This window comes from Zingiber officinale, chromosome 6A, assembly GCF_018446385.1.
Source record: "Zingiber officinale cultivar Zhangliang chromosome 6A, Zo_v1.1, whole genome shotgun sequence".
NCBI lineage: Eukaryota > Viridiplantae > Streptophyta > Magnoliopsida > Zingiberales > Zingiberaceae > Zingiber > Zingiber officinale.
The window spans coordinates 108,401,337-108,415,223 of NC_055997.1; positions in this window are offsets into that span (position 1 = coordinate 108,401,337).

The window sequence follows — 13,887 nt, forward strand, 5'->3', positions numbered from 1 at the left end:
AAGGAAGAAGAAGGTGCTTGGTGGTTCTCATCTCGGAAGATCGTTGCCCACACAACATCCGAGGTTAGAAGAGGAATACGGTAGAAGATCAAGAGGTCTTTCTAGAAGGTATAACTAGTATTTTTTCTTTCCGCATCATACTAGTTATTTTTGGAAATAATACCAAATACAAGAGGCTTACGATGCTAGTGTTTCGAATTTGTTTTCGATATAGTGTTCTTTTGTTTTTTTTTCCTTGTGATTTGATTGTTCTTTTCGGTTAACCTAAAGTTATTTTAGGAAATTAAATATTAGCTTTCCATAAAAGGTTTTGTCTAGTCGGTGGTGGTTGCTCCCATATCCAAGAAGGTCATGTGCCTCGCCACGTCAGTACTGGGAACCAATTATGGAAATTAATATTTAATGGAATTAATAACTTAAGGTGATTTGGGTCGAACGTGTTAAGTTCCGCAGGAGATCCAAGTCTAAACCTAAAAGAACATATATATTAAGTTTTGGATCAAAAGTGTTAAGTTCCGCAGGCGATCCAAAATTTAATTTAAAAGAACACATGGTAGCTAGGAAAAGGTTCAGACCTTTGTACAAAATTTTTGTACAGTGGAATCTTTAGGTTTTCCGAGTAGCAACCAACATGAAACCCCCTCAACTTTGACAACCGGCTGTCGCTCAGAATGATAGGAGCCACCGGTCGCTCCGACACTTGCCCGAGCGGGAGCCGCCTCGCTCTTGTCTTGCGGCTCCTCTTGCGAGGCGACCGGCTGTAGGCCTCGACTCCCTAGTTCTTCAACAGCGGCTGCGTTGATCGCAACATCCTTGAGCTTCGCCTTGCCGGTCAGGCGTGCACGCAGCATGACTTCGGCTGCATAAAAGGAAGAAAAACCAGTTAGAATCAAAGAAAGGAGTAAAGTGATCACATACCTAAGCTGAACGGAAGTCGGGTGTGGATCGGACTCAAACCAAAGATATAAAGAACACCCTCCAGCAGCAACCTGTGGATGTCATACTTCTGATTGGACAACATCACAGCTGCGTCGAGGTAGTCCGATCGGCTCTTATACTTCTTCAATGGAGGCTGAGCCGCCACATCGAGCTGTAGTGTGTCGGAAAATTTGGCCACTCGGGAAAACACATGAAAAAGAAGTATTCTTTCCAGTTTTTGTTAGAGGTCAACATTTTATCAAAGAAAATCAAGCCCACTCGAGCTTGGAAGAGAAAAGTCCCCGGCTTGGACGACTTGGGATAGTAAAAGTAATGGAAGAGCCGGGGAGTGAGTGGAATGTCGTGCAGGCGAAAAAGGACAACCACCCCACACAACAGCCGAAAAGAGTTCGACACTAGCTGATGGAGGGAGACTCAGAAGTATTTACACACGGAAGAAAAGGTGTGGATGGGAAACCGCAGACCGGCAGTAAAATGGTCCCAATAGAAAGTGATATGGCCGGGCGGTGGAGAATTCGGCCGATCGGAAGGTGAGGGAAGGATGACCTTGTACTCGGGAGGAAGCTCAAAAGCGGCTTTTAGACTCTCGGAGTCGCCGGCGTGGAACCGGGACTTGGTAGAAGTATATCAAGGCCCCGGGATGTCGGCGGAAGACTGCGATGAATTTGCCATTGCAAAATAAGGTGGAGGTGCGATGGATAGAAAACCTGCTGGCGAGATTATCGCTGGAACACACAGACGCTGAAAAAGACAAAGACGAAGAAACACAAAAGTTGGAAGATGCGAAAGCAAAAGGTCGACGGAGGGAGCTTACTAAAAATGGGTCACCGGTGAAACAACGAGGGTAGAAAAAGCGTCGAAGAACAGTGGAGGAGAAAGATCGCCAGAGCACAAAGAGCCTGGCGTCGAGGAGCACGAAGACGAAGTGTGCAAAGGCGGCAACACGTACGGGCTTATAAGCCTGGGGGTCGACCAACCGGAGTCGTCCGATATAGGTCGCAGATACCCGGGTTAAGATCTCACCGTTGAATTTAAATCGCCAACATCACATCGGTACCCTATCACGTCAGGCATGCGACGGCAAGGGCAGGACACATGTCGCATCGCCACGGGTCGACATTTAATGACTGCATGGGAGCGCGCTCAGCCTTAATGCGCAGAGATTTACACGATTTCCTAAAAATCTGGATGATGCCAACCTGACTCGAGCTAGCCCAAGATAGCCCAAGGAAAGATTTCACAAGTGCAAACCTTCGTCGTGCCGACCGGATCCAAGGAACATACACACGATCGAGCAACAAGCTTCAACAGGCCGATCGACAATGAATGGTTGCATCCCGATCATAAACCGCAAAGTATAGAAGACCGATCGGGAGGAAATCTGTTGAGACAATTATCCAGTCAGTCGGACTTACAACCTCCTTCGACTAGACTTGAAGGGGAGGCTTAGTGATGCAGTAATGATGAAGGGCCCCACCCCGTTGCCACGGTGGAGGTCAAAGTCAGGACGGTCAACACATAAATGACATCGGTCGGTCGGGCGAAGTATGCCCCGACCGGGGAGAAGGCTCCGACCCAACGTTGTCTTTGGCACAGGGAGCAATCAAACAACCGACACTCAAGGGAGACAATGTGCAGAAGCTAAGCCGAGTGGCTACCCCACTCGACCAGACAACAGAGATGCAAAGTTCAACTTTGGCCGAGCGGCTGTTCCGCTCAGCCTGACAACATACTTCGACCGAGCGGCTACCCAGCTCGGCCCGGCAATGGGCTTCGACAATAACACAGTGGACCTTTGGTCGAGCAGACATACATAGAGGAACAACTAGGTTCTGGCCGGCCAGACGAGGCACCAGGGCGACGGAATTCCGGACGAGCGGTCAACCCGCTCGGCCTAGCAGTACACTTCTGATATCTAGTGATATCCTTTAAGAGTTGGTGCCGCTGACACTAGGCATGGGCCGCCAGAAGATTGTACGACAGAAGCTTCCACTGTCACTTCAGAGATATGCTCGACCCGTTAACGTACTGTGTCAGGGACACTTTATTGACAAATCTTTTCAGGAAAAGTTCTGAGAAACGTGCTCGCCTTGGGAAGCGTGCACGCACTCTACTGGAGCTCTATATAAAGGAGGGGTCCAAACATTGGTGAAGGTACGCAATACATGCGATATTTACTGTTTGTGCTATAGTTCTTGTTGCTCCGCTTCATTTCTCATCGTTGGTGACTGATTTGAGCGTCGGAGGACCAACACCAGGATTCGTTCCCTTACTCGGCACTGATGTAGTCTGTGTTGCAGGTCCGCGCGGAGTTCACAGGAGGTCAGCGTGAGCACCACATCCCCAGGTTTCCGTCTCTTTGATTTTCGGACAAGATCATTAAGTATTGCTTAAGTAGAAAATGCAATATGCTAAGCTAAACAACATATTAGTTTTAGGCCCACAATATGAAAATTAATCCAACTTCTATTCCATCATCTAAGAATTTGAAAGATTGTTTTGGGAGAACGAACACATCTCATGAAATTCATTGGTGGCAAAGGCGAATACGCTTGTTCCCAGCGCCCCCGTCCGTCAACCCGTCCCAGGGTCATCACGAAGGAGGTAAATCACGGGCGGCTACTAACCTTTGGAATAGTGACTAACACATAAGGGAGACATTTACCTCGGCTTTGCCGAGATTTGAACCCCATACCTCATTGGTGGCAACACCTCATGTGCTAGCCACTAGACCCATCCGAGGGGACGCATCTCATGAAATTCATGTGGTAAAAAGGCGATTCGCTCGCTCCTAGCGCCCCCGCCAACCCGTCCTTAGGCCAACACGGAGGAGGTAAATCACGGGTGGCTACTAGCTATTAGTGCAAATGGCCAAGACATGAGGGAGGTTATGCTCGGTCACACCAAGTTTCGACCCCAAAATCTCATATGACAACACCCCATGCCTTAACCATCGCACCGCCCATCTCAAATTCATGCACCATAAGTTAGCAAATAGAGAAATTAAATCCATATCCTCATTATGTGATAAGAAAAAAAAAGGCGTGCTGTTTCACTCCCAAGAAAGCACAATACCAGAGCACACCGTAACAAAGGTTACCATCATAAATTATCACGAAGACAAAGAACGTGAAACGAGAATGAAGAAAATACGAGAAAAGAACGAACGAGTTCATTAACTGTTGGATATTGGGGCCTTAAATGGACCAAAATGATTTAGAGGAAGGAAGCCATCAATTGTTGAAAGTCGTAATTGACTTCAAAATTGAAATCTACGATTCGCGTAGATAGATTTAGACTATTAATTTGCTCAAAACCGATTAAGGGTGAATGAGAAATTAATGTTTAAAGTTAGCCCAAAATAACATTTATTATTCATTAATAAAGTGCATGGAAGAATAGTCCCACATCGAAAATTCTCGATGTGTATTCTCTACTTATTAATGAAGATGTGTTAATGGAGTTAACACAAAAATAAAAGGACAGGTTACCCCTTAGCCCAGGGCGAACAGGTGCTCGCACCTGTGAGCCCGCCACCTGCCACGTGCGCAATGGGCGCTTTGTAGGCGCACTTTGCACTTCGCGAGGAGCATTGAGGAGCTTAAATTTATGCTCCAGGTGACATTGCAGTGCCTACGTGGCACTCGGGTGACGTGTCAGGCTCGTACCTGACATGGCAGCACCTATGCATCATCCTCGTGGGCAAAGGGAGATGACTGGACAGTTGACTTAGGGAATGGTTGGCTACCGTTGATCAACGTTGATCAAATAGGTATGATGGATCGCTTGTGATGCGATCTAGAGCGTTGGATCGCAAAGAGTAACGATCTGACGGCCTGGGATGAGACTTGATCTGAAGCATCGAATCAATGGATCCAGATCCGATGGCCGATGACAATAGGCGGGATCTGAGGGTCACAACTCCTCAGATCTGATGGATGAGATTGAAGTGGGCTTGGTGAAAGGTTACAACCCTTCAGAATGGATGATCTAGATCGATCCAGCCCAAGAAACACATCCACTCACCCAAAGGACAATCAACCTCTTCATTCAGTATAAATAGAACCCTCCAGATGATGGAAAATTCACTCAATTCACTCAATCCTCTCTTCTCTTCCTCAAGCATTCATCTCATCTTGTGCATTCAAGAGTCCAAGAAGTCTACTAGAAGGTTCGCTGGTCTCGGAAGTCGGAGTGCTACGATTCCGAGACGTTCGTCGTCGTTGTATCTTGGGAACGAATTGCAACAATCCGTTAAGCACCGTAGCGGAGCAATATCGTTTACGGAGATAGTGTCGAACACTAGCCTCGACGATCAGTTTGCATACTCCAGAAGCTACCAGAGGAATTAACAGTCGTAAACGATATTCCGTGCAAACTGATATGGATACCAACGACATTCCGACGGCCGTTCCGACCGTCGTTCCGACCGCCATTCCGACAACCATTCCGCACGGAGAAAAGCCGGAGAAATTCACCGGAACCGACTTCAAAAGATGGCAGCAGAAGATGCTATTTTATCTAACAACGCTAAACCTTGTACGGTTTTTGCACGAAGACACGCAGCCGCTACGGAAGGTAGTAAGGCTGCTAGCGATGCGTGGTCTCACGGAGATTTTCTGTGCCACAATTATATACTCAACGCCTTGGACAACACGTTATATAACGTATATTGTTCTCTGGAGACGGCAAAATCTTTGTGGGAATCCCTTGAGAAGAAATACAAGACCGAAAATGCTGGATTGAAGAAATTCATCGTCGGTCGGTTTTTGGATTTCAAGATGGTGGACTCAAAAAGCGTCTCATCTCAAGTCCAAGATATGCAATTAATACTGCATGATCTGGACGCCGAAGGCATGAAGTTGAATGAGACATTCGCAGTTGCTGCGGTAATTGAGAAGCTCCCTCCGTCATGGAAGGATTTCAAGAATTACCTAAAGCACAAGCAAAAGGAGATAGGGCTGCAAGACCTGATCCTGAGGCTACGAATAGAGGAGGATAATCGAAAGTTATCCGACTCCAGAGGAACCAAGCGGACTATAGACGAAATGTCCAACCTGGTCGAGCCGAACGCCAAAGCAGTTCAAAAAGAAGGCTCAAGCAAAGAAGTTCAAAGGCTCCTGCTACAACTGTGGAAAGGCAGGACACCTATCCAAGGACTGCAGACGCCCAAAGAAGCCAACCAAGGGGCCAAAGGATGTTGCGAATCATGTCGCAACCTCTCTTGAGGACTTGGATCTCACTGCGGTTGTATTTGAAGCCAACTTGGTGGATACCAACCCGAAGCAGTGGTTCATTGATACTGGAGCAACTCGTCATATTTGTTCCAATAAAGCGATGTTCTCCAAGTATACTCCAATAAATGGCAGGAAGCTCTATATGGGTAATTCCACGACGTCGCCAATTGTTGGACTCGGAAAGGTTGTTCTGAATATGACGTCCGGAAAGGAGCTAACACTCATTGATGTACTCCATGTTCCCGACATCAGTAAGAACCTAGTTTCTGGAGCAGCATTGGTCAAGGCCGGATTTAGGCTAGTGTTCTAGTCAGACAACTTTGTACTTACGAAGAATGGTGTCTTCGTAGGAAAGGGGTACCTAGAAAAGGGTGTATTCAAAATGGTTGTAATGCCTGTACTCCGAAATTTTGATGGTAATAAAATAAATGCTTCCAGCTATGTTGTTGAGTGTTTTAATTTATGGCATGATCGACTCGGACATGTGAATAATAATACTCTCAAACGTCTCGTCAAATTAAATTTATTACCAAACGTCAATGTTGACGGAACACACAAATGTGAAGTGTGCGTGGAAGCGAAAATGACGAAACTACCTTTTCATTCGGTGGAAAGGACAACAACTCCTCTAGAGTTAATACATAGTGATCTATGTGACTTGAAATTTGTGCAAACTAGAGGAGGTAAAAAATATTTTATTACTTTTATCGATGACTGCACAAAGTTCTGTTATGTCTTTCTTTTAAGAAGTAAAGACGAAGCCCTAGAGGCGTTCAAAACCTATAAAACAGAAGTTGAAAACCAACTTGACAAACGAATTAAAATAATTCGAAGCGATAGAGGTGGAGAATATGGTGCACCGTTTGATGAATTTTATACAGAATCTGGCATTATCCATCAAACAACGGCGCCTTACTCACCTCAATCAAACGGTGTTGCCGAACGTAAAAATCGGACACTAAAAGAAATGATGAATGCCTTGTTGATAAATTCAGGCTTACCTCAAAACTTGTGGGGGGAAGCAATATTATCGGCAAATCACATTCTCAACAGAATCCCTCATAAGAAAAATGATAAAACTCCATATGAACTATGGAAAGGCCGCGAGCCATCGTACAAATACCTGAAAGTGTGGGGGTGCTTGGCAAAGGTCGAAGTACCTAAACCAAAGCAAGTAAAGATCGGACCTAAAACGTTCGATGCGATATTTGTCGGATATGCCCATAATAGTAGTGCATATCGTTTCCTAGTTCACAAATCAGACATTCCTGATATACATGTGGGAACAACCATATAATCTCGGAATGCGATATTCTTTGAAAACGTATTCCCAAATAAAAAGGGAAACGTTGAAAGTGATAACAACGGAAGTTCAAACAAAAATGACGTTACCGAACTTAGCTGTTATAAGAGGACTATTGACGATCAAAGTGAAGAGCCACGTCGTAGCAAACGGGCTAGAGTTGAGAAATCGTTCGGGCCAGATTTCATGACTTTCATGTCAGAAATGGAACCAAGAACATTAAGTGAAGCTCTCTCTAGACCCGATGCTCCAATGTGGAAAGAAGTTGTCAATAGTGAAATTGAGTCTATCTTGAATAATCATACTTGGGAATTAGTAGACCTTCCTTCTGGTAATAAACCATTAGGTTGTAAGTGGATACTAAAACGTAAGTATAAAGCTGATGGATCAATTGACAAGTATAAGGCCAGACTTGTAGCCAAGGGGTACAAGCAAGAGGAAGACCTTAATTACTTCGATACATACTCACCGGTGACAAGGATTACGTCCATACGAGTGCTAATAGCCATTGCAGCACTGTATGACCTTGAAATACATCAAATGGATGTTAAGACTGCGTTCTTAAATGGTGAGTTGGAAGAAGAAATTTATATGGAGCAACCCGAAGGGTTCATGGCTCCTGGAAATGAGAAAAAGGTGTGTCGACTTGTTAAGTCATTGTACGGACTTAAGCAAGCGCCTAAACAATGACACGAAAAATTTGACAAAGTAATGCTGTCAAACGAATTCAGAATAAATGAATGTGACAAATACATTTATGTCAAAAACACACCTGAAGGCTATGTAATTGTCTGTCTATACGTAGACGACATGCTAATAATGGGCAGTAATCATGATGTAATCATGACTACAAAGAAAATGTTGACGAAATTTTGATATGAAAGATATGGGTCAAGCGGATGTTATATTGGGAATTAAAATTCTCAGGACATCAGAAGGGATAGTTTTAACACAATCCCATTATGTAGAATCTGTATTAAAAAAATTCAATGCGTACGATCTCTCTACAGTGAAAACACCTATGGATCTAAGTCAACACTTAGCGAAAAATCATGGTGAGACCATATCATAGTTGGAATATTCTTGGATAATAGGCAGTTTGATGTATCTCACAAACTGCACACGCCCGGATATTGCCTGTACGGTCAACAAATTGAGTCGTTTTATGAGTAATCCAAACGACACCCATTGGAAAGCATTGATGCGAGTTCTCATATATTTGAAATATACTATGAACTATGGATTACATTATGGAAAATATCCCGCTGTGTTGGAAGGATATTGTGATGCTAATTGGATATCAGATACAAAAGACTCCAAATCCACTAGTGGATACGTATTCACGATCGGTGGGGGAGCAGTATCTTGGAAATCCACTAAGCAGACTTGCATTGCTCGGTCAACTATGGAATCCGAGTTTATAGCACTAGACAAAGCAGCTGAGGAAGCTGAATGGCTGCGGAATTTCATGGAAGATATTCCTAGCTGGGTGAAACCTGTGCTTGCCGTACTAATCCACTGTGATAGTCAATCGGCGATTGGAAAGGCACAGAGTAATATGTATAATGGGAAGTCACGACATATACGTCGTAGACATAATACCATTAGGCAGTTGATCTCGAATGGAGTGATTGCAATCGACTATGTTAAGTCCAAAGATAATTTGGCAGATCCTCTAACGAAGGGGTTGAGTCGAGATCAAGTATACTACTCATCAAGAGGAATGAGATTAAAAAATCTACAACTAAAAACGACTGTAGCGGTAACCCAACCTTGTTGACTGGAGATCCCAAGATCTTGGTTCAATGGGACAACAAAGTTACAGAAGTTGTGGTCCAGCACATTAGATAGTTTATCTCTATCCCAATCCTAGGATGAATTTGTGTTGTCCTGCCTCATGTAGTGAGGTTAAGCTTATGCTTTTAGTGACTTCTATACCTGATAGGGTGGAGTATGGTAGGATACTCTTGATAGAAGTGTCACCTATGTGAGTGTGAAGACAGGCCGCTTCAATGAAACACTCATGAATCCAAGATGGTATCCATGGCCGAAACGGAACCAACCATGAGAACCTAAAGTAGGTGAGATAGATCTCTGTGTGGGTGTTATTTGTAGGACCGTTAGATTCGATAGAGGGGGGGTGAATATCGATTCGAAAACACAAGAGTTTAAGCGCAGCGAAAAAAGATAAAGTAGACACAAATATTTTTACTTCGTTCGGAGCCTGTGACGACTCCTACTCGAAGGCCCGTGGTCCTTGACCACTTTCGTTGGGCAATCACTAGCAGATCGAAATATGATTACAGAAAAAGTACAGGAGATGCTAGTAATAATAAAGCAATACCGACAAAGAGAAAATTAACCAAAAACCGGAAGAGCACTTTTGTCAGAGCGTCGTTGACGTCGCACTTGAACGTCGAGCAGCAAGATCAGCAGAAGAGTTCTCAGTCCCAGTTCATTCTGAAGCTCCTGTCTGGGGCTTCTTTTATATGCTGTTCCGGGCGCCTGGATCCCTTCCGGGCGCCTGGAGTGTGACGTAACTGCTCAAATCAAGATGCTCCACGTAGCGACGAGGTGTCTGGATAAAATTCGCCTTCCGGGCGCCCGGATCCCTTCCGGGCGCCCGGACCTCCGGGCGCCCGGATCCCCTCCGGGCGCCCGGACCACCTTGTTCCAGAAAGACTCCTTTTTCCTGCAAAACAAGGTTAGTCCGAGGCAAATATATATCCTGTAAAACAAATGGTTAGCACAGTTAAAGTTCAACAGATAGATAAAGAGAGTATGACTTAGATTCCGTCTTTCCGAGACCGGAATCTAGTCACGATCTCGACTTAGACATCCGAAATGGATCTAAGCCGGATCGACGCCTAATGTCCCTTCCCGGGAACGCGTCCCCAGGTCCTCCCCTCCGGTGACTTACCTCACTTACCGGCACGTCCGGTCAGCCCGTCGACCTCTGGACTTCTCGCCTAGCGTCCGGTCAGGCCCGTCGACCGCTTGGACTTCTCGCCACTATCCGGTCACCGTCGACCTAGGCGGACTTCTCAAGCGTCGGCCCGTCGACCGCTTGGACTTCTCGCCACTATCCGGTCGGCCGTCGACCTAGATTTCTCCCGCACACTTGATCAAAGTGTCGACAACAACACAACTAACTTAACCTATTTGTCATTCATCAAAACTGGTTAGACCGTTAACCGTACCAACAATCTCCCTTTTGATGGAATGACAACGTTAAGTTAGTGAAAGCATATGTACGAAGCAACATGCATTTGTGTGGTTTTCAAGTCGGTTTGTGTTTTCAAATTGGTTTAGCTAACTTAACCACCTAACCCTCCTCCCCTTTGGCATTCATCAAAAAACAAGGGTAAACAATCATAGTGTAGAGTTTTAACATAAACAAGGAATTTAAGGACAAAAGTGTAGAATTTTTCAATAACAAAACAATCAAGTTGACTTGGAGTACAAAAGTAAAATTTTTAATAAGTAGTAGTTTTTAGCTTTTAGAAAAATTTCAAGATTTAAATTTACAAACATAAGTGTATAAGGTCTAAATTTCAAGATTTAAATATTCAAAACAAGTTTCAACTTTGAAACGCTTTTTCAAACATAAGTTTTCAAAACCAAAAATTCCAAAACTAAGTTTGAAAAACCTATTTTTTTTAAAAAACTAATTGAAATTTACTTTTCAACACTAAGTTTGTAAAAGATTCAATTTTCAAAATCAAGGAAAATGAGTTTGAGAAGCTTAGTTTGTAAACTAATTTTTTTCGTAAAATTTAATCTTGAAATCAAAATATAAAATTTTAAGAACTAGATTCAGGACAATATTCAAAGTAAAGTTAAATTGAATTTAAATCTTTACTTTTAGTTTTCAAAGGATATTGGTAAAAGTAAGATCATATTTTTAGAATGTTTTTGTAAAATTTATTTTTCAAAATCAAATTTTCAAAGTTCAAAACCTTTCAAACTTTCAACTTTTTTGTAAAAAATTTCACAATTTTTTTTAAACAAGGTGTTTTTAAACTTTGATTTTCAAAATTAAGTTTAAAATTCAATTTGGAAAACTAAAGTAGTTTTATTTCTCCCCCTGAATTTGATACTTAACTTTAACCAGCTGTCTAACCAATTAGGTACTAACTAACTATCAAAAGATAGTAGCTTTCACTTGGTTAGTCAGATTAAGTTAATTATAATCAATCAGTGTTTGATTTGACTGATGAACTTTAATCTGATTAATATCTGAATTGTATTTAACGTCCAGATTTATGCTGATGCACTGAAATAAGCATCTTAAGTCCAGACATTTGGCCTATGCATCTCACCCCTTTCTATGTTTGTCAAACACAAGCAAGGTAAACCTAAGGTGTTGGTGAGATGCTCAAAAACTAGTCCTACGGGTACATGCTTTCTAAGGATTCAAAACTAGTCTACGGCCAAAACTGTTTTTGAAAATCTAAAAATGAAAAGTTTGAAAACAAACAAGTTTAGCCTATAAGTTGGTAAAATCATTTTTGAAAGTATTTTTGAAAGATCCTAGCCTATTAAGATAGAACATATTCAATGTAAGTTTGAAATGCCACTAGATAAATCCAAAATATTTTACAAGTAGTGTTGCTACAGAAGTAGGTCATCACTAAGATGATGAAGGGGGTGGTCCAGATCCCAAGGATCGAAGAAGTGCCATCAGCTCAGTGTGTCGGGTGACTCCGGCAGCTCGTAACTCGGCAACCTCTCGCCGCATGTCCCGATGAAAATCAGAGTTCTCCTGCTGGAGACTCGCCATAGCTCTCTCTAGTCCGGTCATACGGTCGGCTAGAGTGCGGGGAGCGCGTCGTGGTGCTCGAGCTGGGGGTGGTGGTGGAGCCGGTGCGGCTTCCTCTGGAAATAGTGCGAGCATGAACTCGTCCACCTGTGCGTCTGGATCGGGCTGGTGTTGTGCCCCCCTCCGCCAAGACATAGTCCCGTCATCTCTATCTATGTGGATACCGGCTAGGGAAAAGTTTCGAGCGGCTATAACATCGAACTCGGTCATATGGGCAACGTCTCCCCTAGTGACATCAATGTGCAACGAGGACATATAGGCTGTCAGAATGTGACCAAATGGTATATGGACTCGACTGTCAGTCACAAATCCAGCTGAATAGATGATGGTGGAGAAGATGTGTAGGCTAATGTCAATGTCTAACCTATGAATCAGGGCATAAAGTAAGAACGAATGGAATGGACGCATCACAGCGATATCCCGAGTAGTCAGTGGTAAAATGCAAAGGACTACAACCCTATAAAGAGCGTAGTCCTAGACTCGAAGTTCTACTGACCTAAACTGTGTCACAGTGGGATCTCTCTCTCCCCCGAAAAAATATGAATAAATCATATCGAGAGTAATATGTGAGTAGGGATCTTCGAACGGTAGATCCCTCGGAGGATAACACAAAAAGGAGCAAGTAGATGGACGCAACTCTAAAAACTCTCGGATAGTCGTAGGGGAAAATACGATATCAGTGCCTGCTGCCCTAGTGGTATAGGTTAAATCGTCTACTTTTACTAGGTTATTGCAAAATTCGGCACACAGACTTATGTTTATTGGACTGGTACATTCGACAAGGTTCGTTAAGTTATAGTAGCCTATAACCTCTAAAGCAGAGGGACATGACCTTAGAAAGAACGATCTATCTATGCAGGTAGTCCTTATGGCCTTATAAATGGTGGACTCAAACTTAATCCTAAGTTCGTCTGTGGGAAACCTAGGGTCTGTACTAGCATTGGAGGGTCCAGCACCAGTATTTATTCGTTTCTTACTGTGTAAAAGATATTCTAAGAGAGTTTGCAAAGATAATTTCAAAATAAAATTTCATATAGGGGAAGAGGTTTTACCGAGGAGCCATCGATAAATATAGATCTGACGACCTCGGTTGAATCGCGACAGCATCTTCACCGTAAGAAAATTTTAGTTAAAAGTACTTTCGCGCTGAGGTTCGAAGTGAACCTTGGCAAAAGTGAGAGTGAGTGGTGCAAAAATTGGGGGCGCCTGCTGCCCCTTATTTATAGGGGACTCCGGGCGCCCGGATCCCTTCCGGGCGCCCGGGGTTGATTTAGGGCGGGGCGCCCGGATCCCCTCCGGGCGCCCCGGAGGGGAATACCAGGGGCGCCCGCCCCTGGTATTTTACTGCATTTTTTTTTTTTTAAGGTTTTGGAGTAAAGTTTTAAAATTAAAACTTTGAAAAAAAATTTTGAAAATAATTTTTAAGTTTAAAATTAGAATTTTGAAAATAATTTTTAAGTTTAAAATTAAAATTTTGAAATTAATTTTTAAGTTTAAGATTGAAAATAATTTTTAAGTTTAGAATTTAAAGTTTTGAAAATAATTTTTAAGTTTAAAATTAAAATTTTGAAATTAATTTTTAAGTT